The sequence below is a fragment of the Perna viridis genome, chromosome 13, assembly GCF_037379345.1.
Source record: "Perna viridis isolate PV_CMFRI_1.1 ecotype Kerala chromosome 13, ASM3737934v1, whole genome shotgun sequence".
NCBI classification, from domain to species: Eukaryota; Metazoa; Mollusca; class Bivalvia; order Mytilida; family Mytilidae; genus Perna; species Perna viridis.
The window spans coordinates 36,267,538-36,288,592 of NC_142457.1; the positions used below are offsets into that span (position 1 = coordinate 36,267,538).

General features: G+C 33.4%; 1 long non-coding RNA gene across 2 annotated transcripts in view; it reads left to right on the forward strand.

Moving 5' to 3' along the window:
- The window catches only part of LOC148600648 (uncharacterized), a 48,470-nt gene extending 27,924 nt beyond the window's left edge, over positions 1-20,546 (forward strand). For both annotated transcript variants that reach the window (XR_015918082.1, XR_015918081.1), the window contains exons 8-10: positions 16,705-16,799; positions 18,099-18,196; positions 19,068-20,546. This is a non-coding gene — a long non-coding RNA (uncharacterized LOC148600648). The remainder of the gene's footprint in view (positions 1-16,704; positions 16,800-18,098; positions 18,197-19,067) is intronic.
- Positions 20,547-21,055: the final 509 nt, after the last annotated feature.

Consider the following 21,055-nt stretch of genomic DNA (forward strand, 5'->3'; position numbering starts at 1 on the left):
GACTGTACCATACTCTTAACATGACCATACTACTTGATATAGAAAGTACGAAGTCATCACATATAATACGGAGTGTTGTCATAAATTGGCGTACTATTGAGACTAGTAATTTAAACTAAAACGAAACTATCTGATGTGAATTGTACTCTTCATATGGCCATACTACTTGCAGTATCACTTTCCAAATCAAACATATACCCTCTTCACATCTGAAATAGACTGTATTCTGAACACAGCCATACCACTTGAAACAGCATTTTCATCACAAAATGGTACATGCCCATTACAAAAGACGCCAGCAGCACTCCTAATATATATAGCCAAACTACTTCAAACAGCACTTCCCAACATTAATATATATGCTCATTATATTTGATACATTTGTACCTAAATCATACATGCTCATCACATCTATTTCCAACATTATTGATAACATTGTCATACTATGTGAAATAGCACTTTCCCACCGAAAACATCACATGTGATGTGGACAGTACACATCATATGGCCAAATCACTGAAGATAGCAGTTAACTACCAAACACATATGTGATTCTCGCATTAGTTGCCGACTGCTCTCTCAATATAGCCAAAGAACTTGAAATAGCACTTTCCTACCCCAAAATATTCAAAGTCATTACATTTTCTCCGACTCCTACTTCTGACTTCGGCATGTAGCGAAAAAGAGTACTTTCCTACTAAATTCATACATATTCATACATGTTCTTATATCTGATTTGTATTGTCTTCATGATATAGGAAACCATACCTAATGTACTCTAAACATTGAGTGACAACCTCAGAACAGGATTTCATACAAAAGTGTACTTGTTGATTCCATCTTTTTCGTATGTACTCAAAATATATCGGTACTATGTGAACTAGCGCTTTCCTACCCAAAACATTTACACTCATCACATTATGTTTGTACCGTATTTTTAGCATAGCAATAATACCTATCATAGCATTTTCCTACTCAAAATATACATGTTCATCTTATTTGACGCGGACTGTACTATAACTCTTACCATACTTCTTCAATGTGCAATTCCTAACCAAAATCATACATACCCATCATATGTTATTCAAACTCTACTATTAATATAGCCATACCACTTAAAAAAGCACTTTCCTACCAAAATCAAACATGCTCATTACATCTGATTGTACCGTACTCTTAACATGACCATACTACTTCAAATGGCAAGTACGAAGTCATCACATATAATACGGAGTGTTGTCATAAATTGGCGTACTATTGAGACTAGTAATTTAAACTAAAACGAAACTATCTGATGTGAATTGTACTCTTCATATGGCCATACTACTTGCAGTATCACTTTCCAAATCAAATATATACCCTCTTCACATCTGAAATAGACTGTATTCTGAACATAGCCATACCACTTGAAACAGCATTTTCATCACAAAATTGTACATGCCCATCACAAAAGACACCTGCAGCACTCCTAATATATATAGCCAAACTACTTCAAACAGCACTTCCCAACATTAATATATATGCTCATTATATTTGATACATTTGTACCTAAATCATACATGCTCATCACATCTATTTCGAACATTATTGATAACATTGTCATACAATGTGAAATAGCACTTTCCCATCGAAAATATCACTTCTGATGTGGACAGTACACATCATATGGCCAAATCACTTAAGATAGCACTTAACTACCAAACACATATGTGATTCTCGCATCAGTTGCCGACTTCTCTCTCAATATAGCCAAAGAACTTAAAATAGCACTTTCCTACCCCAAAATATTCATAGTCATTACATTTTCTCCGACTCCTACTGCTGACATGGGCATGTAGCTAAAAATAGTACTTTCCTACTAAATTCATACATATTCATACATGTTCTTATATCTGATTTGTATCGTCCTCTTCATATAGCCAACCATACCTAATGTACACTAAACATTGAGTGACAACGTAAGAACGGGTTTTCATACAAAAAAGTATACTTGTTGATTCCATCTTTTTCGTATGTGCCCAAAATATATTGGTACTATATGAACTAGCGCTTTCCTACCCAAGACATATACACTCATCACATCACAATGGTACCGTATTTTTAGCATAGCAATAATACCTATCATAGCATTTTCCTACTCAAAATATACATGTTCATCTTATTTGACGCGGACTGTACTATAACTCTTACCATACTTCTTCAATGTGCAATTCCTAACCAAAATCATACATACCCATCATATGTTATTCAAACTCTACTATTAATATAGCCATACCACTTAAAAAAGCACTTTCCTACCAAAATCAAACATGCTCATTACATCTGATTGTACCGTACTCTTAACATGACCATACTACTTCAAATGGCAAGTACGAAGTCATCACATATAATACGGAGTGTTGTCATAAATTGGCGTACTATTGAGACTAGTAATTTAAACTAAAACGAAACTATCTGATGTGAATTGTACTCTTCATATGGCCATACTACTTGCAGTATCACTTTCCAAATCAAATATATACCCTCTTCACATCTGAAATAGACTGTATTCTGAACATAGCCATACCACTTGAAACAGCATTTTCATCACAAAATGGTACATGCCCATTACAAAAGACGCCAGCAGCACTCCTAATATATATAGCCAAACTACTTCAAACAGCACTTCCCAACATTAATATATATGCTCATTATATTTGATACATTTGTACCTAAATCATACATGCTCATCACATCTATTTCCAACATTATTGATAACATTGTCATACTATGTGAAATAGCACTTTCCCACCGAAAATATCACTTCTGATGTGGACAGTACACATCATATGGCCAAATCACTTAAGATAGCACTTAACTACCAAACACATATGTGATTCTCGCATTAGTTGCCGACCTCTCTCTCAATATAGCCAAAGAACTTGAAATAGCACTTTCCTACCCCAAAATATTCAAAGTCATTACATTTTCTCCGACTCCTACTGCTGACTTTGGCATGTAGCGAAAAAGAGTACTTTCCTACTAAATTCATACATATTCATACATGTTCTTATATCTGATTTGTATTGTCTTCATGATATAGGAAACCATACCTAATGTACTCTAAACCTTGAGTGACAACGTAAGAACGGGTTTTCATACAAAAAGTATACTTGTTGATTCCATCTTTTTCGTATGTGCCCAAAATAAATTGGTACTATATGAACTAGCGCTTTCCTACCCAAGACATATACACTCATCACATCACATTCGTACCGTATTTTTAGCATAGCCATAATACCTATCATAGCATTTTCCTACTCAAAATATACATGTTCATCTTATTTGACGCGGACTGTACTATAACTCTTACCATACTTCTTCAATGTGCAATTCCTAACCAAAATCATACATACCCATCATATGTTATTCAAACTCTACTATTAATATAGCCATACCACTTAAAAAAGCACTTTCCTACCAAAATCAAACATGCTCATTACATCTGATTGTACCGTACTCTTAACATGACCATACTACTTGAAATGGCAAGTACGAAGTCATCACATATAATACGTAGTGTTGTCATCAATTGGCTTACTATTGACACTTGTAATTTTAACTAAAACGAAACTATTTGATGTGAATTGTACTCTTCATATGGCCATACTACTTGCAGTATCACTTTCCAAATCAAACATATACCCTCTTCACATATGAAATAGACTGTACTCTGAACATAGCCATACTACTTGAAACAGCATTTTCATCACAAAATTGTACATGCTCATGACAAAAGACGCCAGCAGCACTGCTAATATATATAGCCAAACGACTTCAAACAGCACTTTCTAACATAAATATATATGCTCATTATATTTGATACATTTGTACCTAAATCATACATGCTCATCACATCTATTTCGAACATTATTGATAACATTGTCATACTATGTGAAATAGCACTTTCCCACCGAAAACATCACATCTGATGTGGACACTACACATCATATGGCCAAATCACTTAAGATAGCACTTAACTACCAAACACATATGTGATTCTCGCATCAGTTGCCGACTTCTCTCTCAATATAGCCAAAGAACTTGAAATAGCACTTTCCTACCCCAAAATATTCAAAGTCATTACATTTTCTCCGACTCCTACTGCTGACTTGGGCATGTAACGAAAAAGAGTACGTTCCTACTAAATTCATACATATTCATACATGTTCTTATATCTGATATGTATCGTCCTCTTCATATAGCCAACCATACCTAATGTATTCTTAACATTGAGTGACAACGTAAGAACGGGTTTTCATATGAAAAGTATACTTGTTCATTCGACCTTTTTGATATGTGCTCATAATATATCGGTACATCATAAACTAGCAATGTCCTACCCAACACATTTACACTCATCACATCGTATTTGTACCGTATTTTTAGCATAGCCATAATACATATCATAACATTTTCCTACTCAAAATGTACATGTTTATCTTATTTGACGTGGACTGTACAATAGATACTGCCATACTACTTCAAAGTGCAATTCCTAACCAAAAACATACATACCCATCATATGTTATTCAAACCCTACTATTAATATTGCCATTCCACTTGAAAAAGCACTTTCCTACCAAAATCAAACATGCTCATTACATCTGATTGTACCATACTCTTAACATAACATACAACTTGAAATGGCAAGTACGAAGTCTTCACATATGATACGGAGTGTTGTCAGATATTGGCTTACTACTGAGACTTAGACTTCATCTAATACCAAACTATCTGATGTAAATTGCACTCTTCATATGGCCATACTACTTGCCGTATCACTTTCCAAATCAAAACATATACCCTCTTCACATCTGAAATAGACTGTACTCTGAACATAGCCATACTACTTGACACAGCATTTTCATCACAATATTGTACATGCCCATCACATCAGACGCCAGCAGCACTCCTAATATATAGCAAAACTACTTGAAACAGCACTTTCCCAAATAAATATATATATGCTCATTATATTTGATACTTTTGTACCTAAATCATACATGCTCATCATATCTATTTCGAACTCTATTGATGACATTGTCATACTATGTGAAATAGCACTTTCCCACTGAAAACATCACATCTGATATGGACTGTACCCTAAATGAGGCCATACCACTTGAAATAGCACTTCACTATCAAACACAGTTGTGATTTTCGTTTCAGTTGCCGACTGCTCTCTTAACATTGCCAAATTACTTGAAATAGCACTTTCCTACCCCACAATATTCATAGTCATTTCAAATGTATTCAAACCCTACTGCTGATATGGACATATAACTGAAAATAGCACGTTCCTACTATATTTCTACATGTTCTTCACATCTGATTTGTACTATGCTCTTAATTTAGCCAACCAAATCTAATGTACTCCTAAAATTGAGTGACAACGTAAAATAGCACTTTCATACCAAAAAGATACTTGTTAATCACATCTGTTTCGTATTGTGCCCTTAATATATCACTACTATATAAACTAGCGCTTTCTTACCGAAAACAAACAGGATCATCACATCACATTTCTACCGTACTCTTAACAAAGCCATACTACCTATAATAGCATTTTCATAATAAAAATATACATGTTCATCTTATTTAAGGCGGATTCTTCTATAACTATACTCCTTGAAAGAGCAATTCCTAACCAAAATCATCCATACCCATCATATGTTGTTCAAACCCTACTATTACTATAGCAATACCACTTGAAAAATCACTCTCCTCACAAAATTGTACATGCCCACTACATCGAACGCCAGCAGCTCCCTTAATATAGCAAAACTACATAAAAGAGCACTATCCCACCAAAACATATATGCTCATTACATTGGATACATTTGTATCGAAATCATACATGCTAGTCACATATATTTCGAACCTTATTGATAACATTGGCATACTATGCGAAATCGCACTTTCCCACCGAAAGCATTACATCTGATGTGGACTGTACCGTTAATATGGTCATACCACTTTGAATAGCACTTAACTATAAGACGCTTACCTTACCGGTGCACCTGGTCCATGTTCCCAGTTTTTAGTACAGTCCGGGTTACTCATTTCCTTTTGTTACTTTTTAGATATGATTTTAGTTACTCTTTGTTCTTTTTTGTGCATGTCTGTTTCCCATGTCTGGTCTTTGTCCCTGGATTACATTCTGTTAATTACCGCTATAACTACTATTAATACAACCATACCACTTGAAAAAGCACTTTCCTACGAAAATCAAATACGCCGATAACATATGATGCCGATTTGTGTTTTTAACAAATCCATACTGCGTCAATTAACCCTTCACTACTTAAAACATACATGCTCATTACACCTGATACGTTCATTAATTCTCACATTACCATACTACTTGAATTAGCACGTTCAATGCCATCATATCTAATACGGAGTGTTGTTATAAATTGGCTTACTACTGAGACTAGTAATTTCCACAAAAAAAATAATATATGATAGGGAATGTACTCTTCACATGGCCATATTTATTTCAGTATCACTTATCAAATCAAAACATATATACTATTCACACCTAAAATGAACTGTACTCTGAACATGGCCATACTACTTGAAAAAAGCATTTTCCTCACAAAATTATACATTCCCATCATATCAGACGCCAGCAGCACTTTCCCACCAAAACATGTTTGCTCGTACTATAACTATTGCCATACTACTTGAAAGGGGAATTCCTAACCAAAATCATGCATACCAATCTCATGTTGTTCAAACCCTTCTATAAATAGAGCAATACCACTTGAAAAAAAGCACAAAATTGTACATGACCATTATATTAGACGCCAGCAGCACTCTTAATATCACAAAACGTCATGATACAGCACTTTCCCACCAAAACATCTATAGATGATCTTTATATTTGATACCTTTGTACCGAAATTGTACATGCTATTCACATCTATTTCGACCTTATTCCAACCGAAAACATCACATCTGATGTGGACTGCACCCTTAATATGGCCATACCACTTGGAATAACACTTAATTACCAAACACATATGTGGTCATCATATTAGCTGCCGACTGTTCTTTTAATATTCCTAAACTACTTGAAATAGCAAATCCCTATTTCCAAAATATTCATAGTCATTACATTTTCTTCAAACCCTACTGCTGATATGGACATATAACTACAAAGAGTACGTTCGTACCAACTTAATACATGTTCATCACAACTGATTTGTACTGTGCTCTTAATATAGCCAACCATAACTAATGTACTCTTAACATTGAGTGATAACGTAAAATAGCACTTTCATACCAATATTATACCTGTTCATCACAACTGCTTCGTATTGTGCTCTTAATATAACGGTACTATATGAATTAACGCTTTCCTACCCAAAACATACAGACATACATTCATCACATATCTACCGTAGTCTTAACAAGGCCAAAATAATACATGCCAATCATATGTTATCCAAACTATACTATCAGTATAACCATACCACTTGAAAAAGCACTTTTCTCACAAAATTGTACATGCCCATCACAAACATCCAAAAATACCCTATCCAAAACATCACATCTGATGTGGACTGTACCCTTAATATGGCCATATCACTTGGAATAGCACTTAACTACCAAAACATATGTGATCATCGCATTAGCTGCCGACTGTTCTTTCAATATTCATAAATTACTTGAAATAGCATTTTCCTACCCCGAAATATTCATAGTCATATCATTTTCTTCAAACCCTACTGCTGATATGGACATGTAACTACAGATAGTACGTTTTTAACAAATACCACACCTAATGTTCTCTTAATATTGAGTGACAACGTAAAATAGTACTTTCATAGCATAGCAGTATTATACATGTTCATCACATCTGTTTTGTATTGTGCTCTTAATATATCGGTACTATATGAACTAGCGCTTTCCTACCCAAAACATATAGACTCATCAAATTCCATTTGTTGTTACTATATAAATACGATAAAAGGCCATAAAGGGGCCAGGAACACAAAGCACATGTAACTGGAGTAAGAAAGAATTAATTGCTTTGAAATGTTACCACTAGGTGCCATACCCTCAAACGTTGGAGATCAATTTTCGAGGCTTGCCTTCAGCCTTTTAGTGATCAGAAACCAATAACTAACTGACCTGACTCAAATTCAAAAATGTATCGAGTTTGAATGATGTGGACATAATTTTCCCGACAGTTAAGAGTACTTTGTAATTATATCAAGCAGGGCTCTGCATTTTTTTTTTACAGATATTGTAAGAAATTATACCGAGATTTTGATGTTCTACAGCAAAAAATTATCAGCATCATAAAATCTATAAAATACTAGAATCCCAGTCTAATCTATCGCACAAATGCATTTTCCTACCTTATCAACTCTGTCATTATACAAGCTCATCGTTTCTGATTCGAACTTTAATCGAAATATGACCAAATATGTAAAATATCAATTTTCAACCTAAAACATACATGCTCATCGCATCTGATATACACTGTAATATGCTATGCTACTTGCAATAGCATTTTCCCACCCGGAACAAAAATGCTCATCACATCTGACGCAAACTGTACTGAAACCATTGCCATGATACCTGAAATACACAGTGAAATAACACCTTTCTACCCAAAACCTAAATGCCCATCACATCTAATGCAAACTGTATCACTAACATGGCCGCGTAAAAAGCACTTTCTTACCTATTTGCTACACGCTCATCATCTAATGTTGATTTTTAACATGACCATATGTCATGAATTAGCACTTTCCTGCCCCCCCCCCCGCAAAAAAAAAACAAAAACAAAAACATAAAAACATGCCCATCACGTCTGATTGAAACCAAATTCCTAAAATATCTATACAACCTGAAGTAGCACTTTCCTTCCCACAACACACATGAACATCTAATGTGATGCGGACTATAATATTAATACCGCTTAACGATTTTAAATAGCACTCCCTTACCCAGATCATCCATGGTAATCAAATCTAATTCACACCCTCCTCTTAACATAGCCATACCATGTAAATTATAATTTTCCTACCTAAAACCAACATTGTCGTATCATACTCATAATCTGGTCAGTCTACTTGAAAGCACTTTCCTATCCAATGACTATTTCGATCACAATTGATGCAAGCTATACACAAAGTATGGCCACATTTTCTTTCCCAAATTATATATGATGCGGACTGTAATTTAAAAATGCTATAAAACATGAAATAGCAATTTCTTACAAAAACCATACATGATCGGTAGATATGAAGAACTTTGGTATGAAAAGGGTATTGCACACAGTGCTGCTATACTTGGACTTGCAGTACATGTATTGCTACTTTAGGGGTACAATACGCATCAATAACCATGAGCATGACTGATTTTGGGTAGGAAAGTGATAAAAGTATTTTGTCCAAATTAAGAGTATGCATGGCATCTCATATAGAAAGGTTTGGTCATGTTAAGTATAGGGTTCGAATCAGATGTGATGAACATGCATGAATTTGTGTAAGACACTGCAATTTAAAGTAGTGTGGTCATGTTACGGATACACTCCACACCATATGTGCTGAACTTGTATGGTTAGGTTAATAAAGTGTTATTTCAAGAACTTGCGTGAAAAAGCACCTTCCCACTCAATCATACATGAGATCGAATTTGTTACAAATACCTATCGTATTGTAAGTAAATCAAATTTATAAGCTATTTTATCTCGGCATGACTTTACATAACGTTTTCTACAAATTACCAACTAAAGTTATTTTTTCAAACGTTCATCAATATTTGAAACGATTATGTTTTGTTTAAAAAAAATTATATACATATATACAACGTCTCAGAATATGACGACTCTATGTGCTACCCTGCTCGATCAAATTGATACAGGGAAGATAATGTAAACGTACAGAAGGGTCTGAAAAATTCCCAAATATGTTAGAACTGTCAAATTTGGGATGCAAATTTTTGGTCGTTTCCTCCGCGGGACTCGAACTCGTACCGCTGTGACATCTATTGCAACACGCCTGCACTAATCTAGTGGTCTAGGGCGCTGAACTTAGTGCAGGCGTTTGAAGATCAAATTATGATTAGTTCTAATGATAATAGCTATAACGCTAATCATATCTGCATAATTAAGAGCGTCCTGATTATATTGCTTGCTGCCTTAAGAACGTCGAACGATTTCTCTTAAAGCGCTTTTAAGTGGGTTTTTGACCAATTAAATGTTATTTGTTAAATCATTTTATACTGTACGTATGATGGACAATTAATTTTGATTCACCTTTACCTAGAATGATGGGAAAGTTTTGATATAATCATAATAAAAGCAAGGAAATATCCGATATTTACGAGTGCATTTTTGCACTCTTGATTTGTTGATTGTTCACAATAATAATTCTAAATGTTGGAAATAGACTTTAAATATGGGCTGGATTATCTGGTTTTGCAAATGACACACCTCGTGAGCTGACGAGACTTTATTGATTTTATTTTTACAAACAATAACGTAGAAAATGGATTTAAAATGTTATGAATTTGAATTAGATAGCCCTGTATGCACTAACTTTAAATCCTTTGAATTTCAAACTGTTCAGTACAATGCCAACGTGAACTCGCATCTGTCGGAAGAAGTGTTGACAACTTTGTTTGCCACAGAGGGCAAGTACCGTCCAAAAGAAAACTATTTTCAAATTATTCAAACAGACATTAAACCGTACATGCGAAAATTGACAATTGAATGGATGATTGAAGTATGTGAAGAAGAAGGATCAACAGATAATGTAGCACTTCTAGCAGTGAATTATATTGATAGGTACATGTCATTGATAGATATTGATCGGACACAACTGCAACTTTTGGGGGCTGTTGGATTACTTATTGCATCAAAACTAGGGAAAACAGATCCAATAAAACCACAAAAACTTATTTCATGTGCAGGAAATTATTTCACCCTGAAAGACATGCATGCAATGGAATCATCAGTTTTGAGAACACTGAACTGGGGATTATTGTCCGTTACACCTACTGATTTTCTTGGTCATTTTTTGAACTTAATGACCATTGCAGATAATTTGCGAGTTCAAGTGTATAGACATGCTCAAACATTCATTTACTTATGTGCAACTGAAATGGGATTTATTATGCACAAACCATCAGTGATAGCCGCAGCAAGTGTTGCAGAAGCAATTAATGGGCTTAAGACAAAATTTTATTCCGTTGACGAATTGTTGAAGACTTTACGTGACGTAGAGGGTATAGATTGTGATTGCTTACAATTATGCCAGGAGAAAATTAAACGTATATTATCAATTAATTTACAATAATAACATTCGATTCCCCGTCAAAATTCTATGAAAAGCTCTAATTTCCTGAGAGTAGCGTTGATTTTTTATGTAATTCTTTATTCTACAACTGTGTCTTAGGAATATGTGTATGTATTCTTCAAAACTTATTCTGTGATTCATCGTAAATAATGAGCGCTTATAATAAAAGCAGTACTGAAAATATTTTTTTTATTTTTTATTCCTTTCAGCATGTTAGACTTGTATAACGCAGGATTTGTTTAACTTGAATAGATATTTAATTAATATATGCAAGTGTTAAACAATATATTGATGAAAACTCATTTACTCTCAAGATTTTGAAAACAAAACATATTTGATTATCGAATGAACTGTAAAAACACAATTACCAAACTGATTAAGTTTAAACAAATACTCAAAAGGAAAAGTCAAATATGAAAGTCCCTTTCATGAGGTGAAATAGGAAAATACATTTTTTTCAAACATTTCAATACATAAGAGATACATACATTCAAATTTAAGTGCTGGACCAGAGACGGAATGTTTACGGACAACGATGACAATGGCAGCATTGTACATAATAATCAAGTGAACCAAGGTTATAGCGGTAATCAAAGGAAGGCAATCCGGAGGCAAAGACCAGACATGGAAACAGACACACACAACAAAGAACATAAAGTAAGTAAAATCATATATACAAATTTACAAAAGCAAATGAGAAACTCCACTAAAAACTGGGAGCATGGACCAATAGGTCGAGTGTCCTCTGCTTTTCTAGAAAAACCCGCGGAGTTGTTCATAAAAAGTCGTGATGGTGTAGACGAAAGGGAAAAGAAAAACTATGACACATTGAAGAAATAAGTTTTCTTGGCGCAGATGGGTACACCGTAGCGATCCACGAGTTCATGATGACGACCATAAAACTTCTGTACACTAAATAGTGTATGATGGTTAAAAAAACTAAACAGAACTCGGAGGTAGTTCAGCATTTAGTGGCGCCTGCAAGTAGTACTTTTCTACCCATAGCATACATACTGATCTGATTCATAACATATTCTTAACATAGCCATGCTACTTAAATTAGTACTTTTAAACTAAAGACAAACACGCCCATCACAACATATTGGGACGGCACTCTTAAAATTGCCATACTACTTCGAATAGCACATACCTACCAAAAATACATGGTCATCACATTTTATGGTTTCAAGTGTCATTTTGGCTGTTTGTGTGTGGTGTTGTGGTCTGTTCGTGGGCGCTGTATCGCCCAACACCTTCATTTTCAGCACTCTACGTTTTCTGTCGAGGTTTCCTCACCCTTAGGTTCTGAACAAAACTTCTGATCCTGGAAGTACAGGAAGAAAGTTACAGATTCCTGGTTCTGGATTTTCCTCGAGGTTGTCTTCTTAAGCCTTACCCTGTCGAAGGGTGTAGCCGCAAGGCAGCGGTGTTTTTAGATCAGTGTTATCCTTCTCTTAGATGGGTTAACCCCCAAAGTTTACGAGCCTCATCTACCCGAGGCTATCGCCAGTGAACCTTAAAACTGCCATACAGTAAATATCTTCACATTGTGGAATCATCGGAAATGAAAAAGCAGATAAGCTAGCAAAAGAAGGCGCTCAATGCGGACTTTACTTTTTATATGGCCATGTTACATAAAATAGCACATTACTTCCCAAAGAAGTACATGGTCACCACATCGTATACTGACGGTACTCTTCAAATGACCATACTAGTTAAAAACATTCTCCTACCCACCAGTTATTTATGCTTATTACATTTGAAGCGGACTTTACTGTTAATATGGCCATACTACTTCAAATAGCATATTCCTTCCCAAAACATGTATGGTCATCATATCGTATGATATCGGTACTCTTCACACGGCCATACTACTTGAAATAGCACTCTACTACCCACAAATTATTCATGCTTATCAAATTTGCTGCGGAATGTATTCTTAATATAACCAAACTACTTCACATGGAGCATTCCTTTCTAAAATAGGCATGCTCATCACATCTAATGCGGACTGTACCATTCACATGGCCATGCTACTTGAAATTGCAGTCCACTCCCCTGCCCAAAATCATTTATCTTCATCTTATCGTAAGCATACTGTACTCTTTTCATGATCATAGTATATGAAATATCATGTTTCTATTGAAAATAGTTCTTAATATACCTGTACTTCGAAACTTTCATACTGAACACATCTGATGCGGACTATTTTATCAATATCGCTATATGTCTTGAATATTACTTTCATTCCCAAATCATACATGTTCATTACAACTGATTCAAACCCTACTCTTAACATGGTAATACTACGTGAAATAGTACTTTTTACCTAAAAACAAACATGCCCATCAAATGTTCGGGTTAAAACAGACTGTACTCATAGTTGAGCCATACTACTTGAAACAGATTGCAGTTTTCCCTGAATCATACATTGTCATCAAAATTTAGACTTTAGACGGACTGTATTGACAACATGGCCATTCGTACAAACTTTGTATTTTCACTACAGTATGCCCTCGTAAAAAATCTGATTTCAGCAGCAACTATAAATAGACGAAATAGAAAAATGTCAAGCGATCAGTCACACTGTTATATTGTTCGTTGCATTTTGATAAGTAGTTTATCGCAACAAGTTAAATTAAAATACATGTTTTACGAAAGAAAAACATGTTTCAATAACTTTGGAGGAATTTGTAGATGTCTCCTTGTTCTCGGGATATCCCAAAACTTGTGTTTTATTACATATATATATATATATACCTTTAATTTTCAAATATTGTTTTTGAAGAGTAATCAAGGGAACCAAGGTTATAGCGGTAATCAAAAGAATGTAATCCAAGGACAAAGGCCAGACATGGAAAACAGACATACACAACAAAGAACATAAAGTAAATAAAATCATACATACAAAGTCAAAACATTTCTAGAAATAAGATTCAGGAACATTTGACAAAATGTCTCAATCTTTACTTTATTGGTACACGACTAGGGCAGATATTACATGCCAGACTGCGAATGAACAGTGCTTCACTCAACGAACATCCGTTCAGTCGTAACCTTGTTAATTCCACAATAGCACCTGTGGTCATGACGAATCAACTTTCCATTTTTTGCTCTTCTTTTGTCCCAAATATACTTTATTACGAAATGAAATCATATTTTCTATGGCACTTGATGTTCCTATTACTGTAAATTTATTTTTGTATGGCTTAAATATTCTTAATGCTGAACAAAATGTAGAAGTTTTTTCATACAGTTCAGAAGTTTATTATCAAAAGTGAAAGGTTTATAAAATTTTGACTTCCATATAGTGCATCTCTTCACTAATTTTGTAATTCCATTTCTTGTTTTTCTATTCATTTGTCTTATTTACTAGTCAATTAAGAAAATCATTCCACATGCATCTTATTTATGAGAATAGTCTTGCAAGTTAACTCTTATGGACACGGAACTTTGTATAAGCTACCTAGCTTCTTTCCGATTCCTACCATAAGTTTGTATATAAATGTGTTTACTGTATTTGCTTGTGCTTATACACCTGAATAAATATGTTTAAACTAAAGTAACAAAAGCAAATGAGCAATTCGGACTCCACTAAAAACTAAGAGCATGGACCAGGTGCACCGGTAAGATAAGCTTTTTCTGCTTTTCCAGAAACACCCGCCGACTTGCTCATAAAAAGTCAAGTCCGGAGTAGACAAATCGCTCTGCGTTAAAAGTAGATAAAGTATGCTTTTCTTGTACAAGTCGCGGAGACATAATGTAGTAATTGTAGGGATTGGGCGTTTCAATGAAAAAAAAGTAATGGATCAAAACCAAACAAAATGAGGCGTCAGAAATGTATAATAATGAACAGGAAAAACGAATTAAAATATGAAGTGTATTACAATTTAACCATATAATTGATGTAAGGAACAACATAAGGATTTGAATAAAAAATCATATTCTTTTTATTTTTATGCGTCAAAGAAACAAAATCTCCTATATGGTTGGGTTAATCGAAGTTTCGGTTTTTAGCTACAGGATCAGAGTGAAATAATTCGAACTTTTCGCTTTCAATCTATAACTTTATGATTGTGACTCAAACATCCACGTTAATTGATAAAAAATAATTTGATTCATGGATACAATACCCAAGAATGTGGTCCTTATTTCGTAAAATTTCCGTATATTTTGAACAAGCGTGCAAACAAGGCGGGGATTAGATTGTTAAGCGCCCAGCCAATCATATCGTTTATCTATCTGACTCATGTAAATAAACATACTACAACCATGAAGAACAGCAATATTTCAAAGTGGTAGGCGTAACCATTTAGACCTATGAAGTAAGTGGTATGTCACCACATGCAAAAAATCTCATACATATAAATATACAAGATTGCAGTCTGCACAGTTATATTTCCCGCCTTGTGAATAGAGGTGAAATGTTTTAAACAAGTTTTTGTTAAAATTTATTGAACTAGATGGTCATTGTTCACAAATTCTTATGCAAGGTAAGTTCAATAATTCATATTTTTTCACCAACTTTCATTGTGATGAAATTTATTATTGATATTTTACTACAAAATTATATAAGTAAAATGTCTTCTATATCTAGCGAAAAATTTCATACTTTAATGCTACTCTTTAAGGTGAACATTTACGCATTTCAGATTGAAATATGTCACAACTGCATGGTCGTTAAAAATATAATGACTATCTGCAATAGAATAACTCGAATTGTTTTCGTATGTGTTAATAAAATCAAAGGATGTATGACTTACAAAACCACATTATTTTCGATCGAATGAACTTTCAATAAGTATTGACGTCGATTACATAACTAATTGATTAGAACACAATATATGAATGATATTTTAGTCAAATTATTATTACCTTTATTCAATTAAATGAATCACATGTATTTTGCAATTGTAAACCAAATATAAAGACCTTTTCAACAATTAACGTCCCTCTTAATTTATATATTGGTCTTAGTTTGATAATCATTTGTAAAACTTTTACTTCTCATGAAAATCAATGCCGGTTTTTAAAAATCAAATTCCATATAAGTAAATATTTTAAAAATAATTTAATTTCAAAAAGTTGATTTCTATGGCCATTGCCTAAATAACTCATATCTAATTAAACTTTGATTTTCGAAAAAATATGAATATGCCTTATGATTTTGAATTAGAATTCAGAATTTTCCTACTATTTAAAGTTAAACTGATTAGATATGCATCATATTGTGTCCACACTTTCCCAACGTGAATCGAGTATAACGTTCTGCGTCGTACCGAGCTGTGCTCGGTGAAGTTCTGTATCTATATTTGTCTTGCATAAACAGAATTGTTGTTTTTAGGTTCAAGGAAAATGACACTGTCTACTTGGAACAACTATTAAAAAAATTGAAAATGAAGAACCTGAAGCAACTGGTACAGCTATGTTCAATAACAGGTAAATTGAAGTAAATTTTTGAATAGTTGGGTGAAATGTATAGAGGCTAATGGAACCTTTTATTGTTGTCCTAAAACTTAATAATAGGATACTTATATTGTTCCATATAAGATCTGATAAATATATCTTGTTTAATTATGTTTCTAGCATATATTTAGGAAAGATTTCTGAAAAAAATAAAGAATATTCAAATAATGCCGTTGCCACTTAATATTTAATATTTAATTAATCCAATTACAAATTAACTATAACGTCACCATCAAGCCAAGTATAATATATGAATCTCCTGTACATGGAACCAACATAAAGACCTTTTCAAAATACATCGCACAAAAACATTAATTGTACAATTAAGAAATAATTTTCTGTGAATAGCAATTCTAACATCGTTGCTGAATTCATCACCGAGATCATGGTCACTAACACACTTTACTAAATCTTAATTTACATTTTTTCTTATTTTGAATATCATTCTTAAAATTTTTATACCTCATGAAAATCTGCCATTTTTTCTGAGCTCAGAGGGATGCAGGACGGCAATAAACCATTGTTTGCTTTTTAACGACACGATCGTCTGTATTGCTATTAGAGTCCCCAAAATTTCAAAATACTCCTCTTAGAATGAACTTTAGTATTTAGGTTTAAAATGAGAAAGTGAGTTTAGATTTTGACACTTAAAAAAATTGTGAAGTTGTCCTTACTATGGCAACCAATTGTCAAGCTTAATTTACAACTGGACGATATTGGTTTCTTTGAAAAAACGCGGCCAATTCTAACTTTTGGGATTCCAAGACAATTTGAAAGTCGTTATTCCCATGATGACTGATTCTCCCAACAAAACTTCAGAATCCTCAGATTTGGATATAATTTGGTTTTTATATTTGAAAAAAAGTTGATTAAAAAATACAAAAAATCAGACCAAAATTTACAGGCAGTTGACTTTGGGGGCCGTTGCCCAAATTACAAATTTTTGGTCAGAATATGATTTTAGAAAAATATAGATATTACTACAACAATCACTACCCTGTGTTTTTGAATAAGAATTCTGAAATTTTCCGGTGATTTCGAGTCGATTTGACGTGCATCCTAAAAGCGTCTTTCAACTTGAATTGAAGCTCTTTTATGTACAGAATTGTGTCTAAAATAAGTTGAAGTGTCCAAAACGCAATGTAAACCCTCATGCTTGTCAATTGCGAATATTGTGTCCACACTAGCAGATTATTACGTGCAGCGTCGTACTATGCTGTGCTCCACGAAGCTTTTTATCTTTATTTTTTACATAGACATATTCTTTTTTAGATTCGAGGAAAATGATACTGTCTACTTGGTTCATTTACTGAAAAAAAAGGGAATCGAAAATGGAACAACTGCAACAGCTATATTATGTTCAATAACAGGTAAATTGAAGTAAAATTTTTAATAGATGGGAGAAATGTATAGAGGCTAAAGGAACCTAATATTTTTGTCCTAAAAAGTAGGATACGTATGGTTTCATATAAGGCCTGATAAGAAATATCTTGTTAAATTATGTTTCTAATATATTTTTAGGAAAGGTTTCTGACAAAAAAACGAGAGAGTATTTAAATAATGCCGTTGCTTTCTGATATTCACTGAAAGAGAAGTTCTTGTATACCCTTATAGAGCTGTTCATTATCAAGTTATGTTTTTCTTTGTTTAAAATCAATACAACGTAGAAAAGAACAATCATTCTCCCTAAAATATAATTTAAAGGTCACATAAATATGTAGGTAAATAAAAACACTTTCTTTGGCAATATTGTTATCTATACATTGAGTGTACGACCTTGTAACTTTTATTTTTAAGTTCTTGTCAAAAGCTATATAACATTTCGTCTTATTATATAATCAATAATGTACATAAGCATCGTCAGATCATAATTCGAATTTTACATTACACACACATACCAGGTTGACAGGGAAATTATAAATGTCTCTACGACACGTAATAACTCAGATCCACAAAGAAAAATAATTATAAAATTATCTTTTCTTTCGACTATTTCCACATTATATGTCCTGACATTTATGTATTCATCAAAGTTCAACAAAGTGAATATCAATCAATTTTTTTTCTGGTATAAGCTAAACCTTTAAACAGGTAATTTTGGATATTTTGCTTTTGTCTCCAATGCACAGGTTTACAGGTTTGAAAGGTATGGGCTTCATAAAAAAAATATGAATATATATCATAATAGATTATTTGTGAATAAATGTGACATTGTTTGCTTATATTTTATTTTATTTTTAGGACGCGTGATTACCAAAGGATTTTAGGTGTGACATCCTCTTAATAGCTAGAAAATGTCCTTCCTGATTTAAAGTCACAGAAGTATTTTAATAAAATGGACTAAACGACCACGTGTGCCATCTTTCTGCTGTCTTGTTGAAAAACGTTTATGGAGAATTTCGATCTTTTGTCATTGAAGGTATAAACGATAACTTTATGATATTGATCAGTTGAGATGTATGTCTGGTTTTGTTTTATAACCCGTTTAATTTCGAACTCTGCCAAATAAAGCATTCAAAAGACATTTTTTCTAACAATAATAATCAACAAAGTAAAAAGAATATTTTTGTTTCATTATGTCGTTAAGAAATCATTGAAAATTATACAAAAATAAATTTTGTTACCGCTTACCTAGAATGTTGGTGAGGAAAATGCTTCGACATCCTATTTGTAGCAGCGGGATGCATTTATTAACTTATATCTTATTGTGGGTTTAACATAGTTATGATATAAAAGCTGTTATTTTTATATAAGACATCAAGAAGGCTTTGTGTGTTAACGCACTTCATTACTTCATAGTTTGTTATTAGAGACATTACTGTTCATTTACTTTGAAGTTTACTGTTTTTAATATGTTTTAGTTGGTTTATTTAACAAAGGTTAAAATGTCAATATCAATGTTTTTTATATTCTCTGAAGACCGTAAAATTGTATTATCATCCAACTCCAAGATATTTGAAGAATTAAAGTCCAAATCTGCGTTTATTAATATGCTGTGTAGACGGGAGGAAAGCATTGCATATTTAAATGGTTTTAGTCTCTTTTCCTTCCAATGTATGTTAGATTGTATTAAGAATAATGTAAGTTGCAAGTTAGACGACTTTTATGCAATAGTGGACATTTCATGCTATTTTATGTTGGACGAGTCATTGCTGGACAATATTTTACCTATGATTCCAGCGTCAGAAAAGAAGGTATACTTAAAGGCGATGCATACTTTAATTTTAAATGGTTATGTAGATTTAGTGAAAAAAAGGTTCAAGGAATGTAGGATTCCAGAATTTTTGATTACTGAAAAATTTCATAGAAGCTATCATAAATGGAAAAAAGCTTATACTCGAGCGGCAAGATTTCAAAATTGGTATGTAGCTTACTGTCAGCCATTTTGTAAATGTACAAAGTGTACAGAATTTCGGCATCAACGATTGATCCAATTTTGGACTGGAGAATACAGCACTCCATCATTTGAAGTATTCAGAAAAACACCTCTCTCTGAAAAGAAATAAAGACGAAAATAAACAATTATTTTTTCGTAGTGTTTAATCAAGCTTACTGAACATTTTGAGAACATATTTTAATTTAATAAGTTATCTCTCACCTAGAAAGCTGGGAAGAGAATTGGTTTGGTAGATGTATATTATAGACAATAATATATCCATCATTCTCGTCATAGCTGCGAGATGCATTTATATACTTCAACCTCTTTGTGGTATCATAAAATATATATATATATATATATATATATATATATATATATATATATATATTTGTAAATAACGCAGACTTTTTGTGTTGAACTAGATTTCTAACAAGTATATTTCTGGAACAAATTTCTGTTGTTACAAAATTGAAGTCATCACTACAGAAGTTTTCTGGTCGTCATCATGGACTTGTGGATCATTACGGTGTATCAATCTGCGCCATTAAAACAGATGTGTTCAACGTGTCATAGTTTTCCTTCCCTCTTTCGTCTACCCCGGACAAGACTTTTTATGAGCAACATGGCGGGTGTTTCTAGAGAAGCAGAGGATGGTTACCCTGCCGATACACCTGGTCCAAACTCCCAGTTTTTGGTGGCGTCCGAGTTGCGCATTTGCTTTTGTTAATTTGTATGCGTTATTTTGGTTACTTTATGTTATTTGTTGTGAAAGTATGTTTCCATGTCTGGTCTTTGTCCCTGGTTTACATTATTTTGAATACCGCTAGAACCGTGGTTCCTTTGATTACTC